The sequence below is a fragment of the Octodon degus genome, unplaced genomic scaffold (genome assembly GCF_000260255.1).
Source record: "Octodon degus isolate 3935 unplaced genomic scaffold, OctDeg1.0 scaffold00116, whole genome shotgun sequence".
NCBI lineage: Eukaryota > Metazoa > Chordata > Mammalia > Rodentia > Octodontidae > Octodon > Octodon degus.
The window spans coordinates 5,846,613-5,851,861 of NW_004524692.1; positions in this window are offsets into that span (position 1 = coordinate 5,846,613).

Sequence of the window (5,249 nt, forward strand, 5' to 3'; positions counted from 1 at the left end):
GTTTATCCTTCAGTTGGCCTTAAGCAATGTATATTGGTCTAGCTGAGGTGCTGGTGATAGTCTTTGAAGGTGGCCTGTGTGTTTCCTTGGTAACCTACATCTTCTGCTCTTTAATGTGAGCCCGGATGAAGAGCCAATGCTCCACGCTGTCCCCCGGCTGGGATTGAGCCTTGAGACAGAGGGTGTGACTTCCTGGGGCTTGAAAGACTATATCAAAGCTGAAGCACCACACCCCCAAAAGATTAGATACTATCTCAACAGCATAAAGCAGATTAATGTCTCTGCATATCCTCTCTTCATATGGCAGAGGTAAATGTAGGCCACCCACTTAGCTTAGCTCACAGAGTCGCCTACTTCCCACAAGTCTCAGTCATTCCTCCTCAAGCCACTCCTCCACTGAATAAAACCAGGTGAGGCCCTGGGTCAGCCTCTTGGTTCTGGAAAGCCATCTTCGTGGCTGGACTTAGGGCCCGTTGACTCCCCAATAATTATAAATATGTTTTAGTGTCTTTACTTTCGCCGTGGGTTGCACTGGGAATGTAGATTGGAATTAACTTGGTGGGATTCCAATGATGTATCTTTGGGATTACAAATATTAACTTCTTGGACTGAGATGAGAACCAAGAAGGGACTCCTATAGCCAGGGATCGAAAACTTGGCCTCTGCTTCTGCCTAAGAAGGTGCTTTAGTCCACTGAGCTATCTAGCCAGCCTTTCCGAATAGAACTTAATGTACTATTTTTTTTTTAACAGATCACTTTTTTTTAAAAAATTTATTTATTTTATTTATTTGTGTGTGTGTGTGTGTGTGTGTGTGGCCAGCTCAGCCCACCAGGGGGCGGGGCTGGCTGGCATGTGGTGCTGGGGATTGAACCGCGGTTCCTGCGCTCCGCTGAGCTTGCTCTAAGTAGGTGCTTTAGACCACCGAGCCATCTCACCAGCCCCTTAATGTACTATTATTTTATCAATCATGATTGAAGTCTACAAAAAACTTTGGAATAAAGCAACAAGAATAGACCTGACAGAAGCCAGAGTTCTGTCCCTTGTGTTCACATCCTTGTCTTCCCCAAGTACACTGATGGTGCACTCTGCTTTAAGATATTTGGAAGCAGTGTTGTCTTGTATTCCATGTTCAGTGATCTTTATGGCAGGCCGGCCAGATAGCTCAGCGGACTAAAGCACCTGCTTAGGCAGAGCACAGTAGCCATGGTTCAATCCCTAGCCTGCTGTGCCAGCCCTGCCCCTGGGTGCGCTGAGGCTTTGATTGAGACTGGGCGCAGTGGTGTGCTTGGGAGGCTGAAAACAGGAGGATCACTACAAGTCTGATTTATGTAGTGAGACCCTGTAGACCTTGTACCAAATACAACTACAAAAAATCTTTATGAGCGGCTGGGAAGATGGCTCAGTGGAATAAGCACTTCCCTGGCAAGTGCAAGGGCCTGAGTTCAATCCCTGTTTCCACCAAAAAAAAAAAAAAAAAAAAAAAAAAAATCTTTATGGCTGCCAAGCTTTATCGCTTTGGCTTTTTTTCACAAGGCCTGAGCAAGTGTCTGTGGTAGACAGGCATTACCTTTGCTCTTTCTTTGCATTTTTGTTCAAGATAGGCTTGAGGGTTTCTGCAGGGTAAAACTTTTTTTTTTTTTTTTTGTATTTTACGGAAGGGTCTACATGGTGTTCAGGGTCTCACTATTAGATTGGACTCATAGTGATCCACCTGTTTACAGCTCCAAGAGCTGGGATTATAGGCCTGCACTACCACACCCAGTCTCAATTGCCTTTTCTGCCCACCCCAGGGGCGGGGCCAGCATGGCAGGCCCAGGGATCGAACCCCTGGCCCCTGTGCCTACTTGCAGGTGCTTTAACCTGCTGAGCTATTTGGCTGGCCCAGGGTAAAACTTCTTATGGCACAGCATTGTGAGCTCATGGGCATATGTGGTCTCAGTGGTTTGTGTGCTTCTATTTGTAGTATGGGCTGTAGTCCCGTTTAATGTCAGTTGGTAAACGGTCTTTTAGTGGGCCAAAGAAATACAGGGTAGGGGCCATGGAGATATCTCACTTGAATAAGTGCTTGCCTAGCAAGTGCAAGGGTCTGAGTTCAGTCCCTGGCTCCACAAAAGAAAGAAAGAAAGAAAGAAAGAAAGAAAGAAAGAAAGAAAGAAAGAAAGAAAAAGAAAAGAAAAGAAAAAAGGAATACAGGGTAAAACTACTTCCTCCCCCTCCCCCCTTTTTATCATGCTATGGATCCAACCCAGGACCTTGATCATGCAAGGCAAGAACTCTACCACTGAGCTACAGTTCTAGCACAGTTTTTTTTTTTTTTTAGCACAGTTTTTAAAACTTAAAATTGTGTGAAATACTCATTTGATGACCATACTTGCAAAATTGTTTTACAGATTTATCTGTTCTTCTTCTTCTTCTTCTTCTTCTTCTTCTTCTTCTTCTTCTTCTTCTTCTTCTTCTTCTTCTTCTTCTTTGTTGTTGGCAGAACTGGGGATGGAACTCAGGCCCTTGTGCTTGCCAGGGAAGCACTTATTCCACTGAGCCATCTCCCCGGCCCCTTGTTTTACAGATATAATGCAATTCCAGTCAAATTTCTAATAGCATATCTCATAGAATTAGAGAAAACAATCCTAAAATTCATTTGGAACCAGAAGTGACCTAGAATAGTGAAAGCAATTCTGGGCAACAAAAATAAGGCAGGGGGCATCACAATTTCTGACTTTAAATTATACTACCAAGCTACTGTGATAAAAAGTGTGGTTCTCGCAAACAAACAAACAAACAAACAAACCAGACCTGAAGATCAATGGAACAGATTAGAAGATGCACAAATAACTGCAGCCCTACTTAACCATGTTATCTTTCAAAAGGTGCCAAACATATTCACTAGAAAAAGATAACCTCTTAAGAAAGAAAAAAAAAAAAAAGAAAAAGATAACCTCTTTAAAAATAAATGCTGCTGGGAAAACTGGCTTTCTGAACACATGATTGAGATTAAAACTAGACCCATATCTTTCACCCTCCATGAAACTAAAATCAAAATGGATGAAATATCCAAATATTTTTTTTTTGCTTCATAAAATGATTTTATTTTTTTTAATTTTATTTTTTTTTAATTTTTTATTTATTTATTTTTATTTATTACATTTATTTATTGTATGTGTGTGTGGCCATCTCAGCCCACCAGGGGGCGGGGCTGGCTGGCATGTGGTGCTGGGGGATCGAACCGCGGTCCCTGTGCTTTGCCAAGCTTGTTTCAAGTAGGTGCTTTAGACCACTGAGCCATCTCTCCAGCCCCGAAATATCCAAATATTAAAACACAAACATTAAATCTGCTGGAAGATAAGGCTCGGTAGAAGTCTTGAAGATGGGGGGGTAGGCCAAGACTTTATGAGCAAAACTCCAATCACACAGGAAGTTTCATAGAGTCAACCACTGGGATCTCATCTTAGTAAGAAGCTTTTGCACAGCAAGTGAAACCACTATCAGAGTGAAGAGACAGCCCGCAGAGTGTGGGAAGAAGTTTGCCAGTTGTTCCTCAGACAAATGCTTATGATACAGAACATATAAAGAACTCAAAAAAAAAAAAAAAAAATCAGGCTCCCTAAGTGTATGTTTTTAAATTTTGTTTTTGATTTTTTGATACTAGGAATTGAACCCACAAGTTGGCACCTGTGTGGCAGGTACTCTGCTGCTGAGCTATATGTTTGGCTCCCTGCAAACGTAAAGACCCAGTCCAAAAATGGTCATTTGAGTTGATTGCATACTTCTCAGATAAAGATGTATAAACAGCAAATATATATGAAAAATGTTCAACATCACCGGTCATCCAAGAGATACGAATTAAAAAACACTGAAGTTTCATCTCAACCCAGAAAGAATGGCTGTCATCAAGAAATCAAGGACTAATAAAAGCTGGAGGGGCTGTGGAGAGGAAGGAACCCTTGTCCACTGTTGGTGAGAGTGCAGGCTGGGGCAACCCCTGTTGGAATCAGTGTGAAGATTCCTCAAAAACCTGGGACTATGGGGGAGATAGTTCAGTGGCACATGAGCCTGCCTGGCAAGCACAAGGTCCTGAGTTTGATTCCCAGTACCACCCTTGCCCCTCCTCCCCCTCAAAAAAAATGTTTGCTGGGCATGGTGGCACACAGTTGTAATTCTAGCACTCAGGAGGCTGAGGGTTATTGCAAGTTTGAGATCAGCCACAAAGTGAGCCCAAGGCCAGGCTGAACTGCATAGTGAGAACTTGTCTCAAGAAAACAAAACAAAAACAAGAACAAAAACAAAACTTGAGACTAGAGGTTCCATTTGACCCAGTGATTTCCCCTCCTGGGTATCTTCCCAAAAGAATTAAAAGCATCATACCGCAGCAAATGTACACACCTATGTTTATAGCCACACAGTTTGTAATAGCCAAAGCTTAGGAACAACCCAAATATCCATCAACTGGTGAAGGGATAAAGAAGATTTTTTTTTTTTTCAATACAATAGAGTACAGCCCTGCCACAGAGAAGGGTATGCTTAAGCCCTTTCTAGGTAAATGGATGTACCTTGAGTCCATACTCATAGGTGAAATAAATCAGACATACATGAGTAAATACCACATTGTTCTTCTAGTGTGAAAACAAAAGTGTAAATAAGGACCAACATGTGTAACAGGTATTGTGAAACAGGAAAAATAATGTTCAACCAGGGAGGGGAAGTAGGAAGAAGGGAAGTTGAAAGGAAAAGGGGATACTTTAGAAAAATGAAAAAAACAAGAAAACATGGAAACCCAGCTATTTTTTTTTTTTTTTAACTTTCTGCAAAGCTTTACTCCAGAGGGGCTCAGTCCTTCTTGGCAGCTGCCTTCCTCATGGCGGCCAGAGCGTTGCTCAGCTTCTCACGCTTCCTCTTGGTGGGGATGTGTGTCCCCACCCTTTTCTTGCTGAACTTGAGGGTGTGTTTGTCTTTGGAGACTTTGAGCAGTTCCATGGCCCTCTGCTTGTAGGGGGCAAAGCCGCACACCAGAAACCCAGCTTTTACAAATGAGGAAGGGAAGAAGGATTGAACAGAGGGTAGCAAAAGGGAAGGGTAAATAGAGGACCAAGTTATGTTCAGGTACAAATCTTCTGTGATGAATGAGGTCATTACATCTAAATTCTTCCAATAAAATCTGATTCATATGTAGGACTTACCTAAAATGTAAAAACAATGGCCTTAAATTACTATGTTAGCTTACAAATTATTTTATTTTTTTATTTTATTATT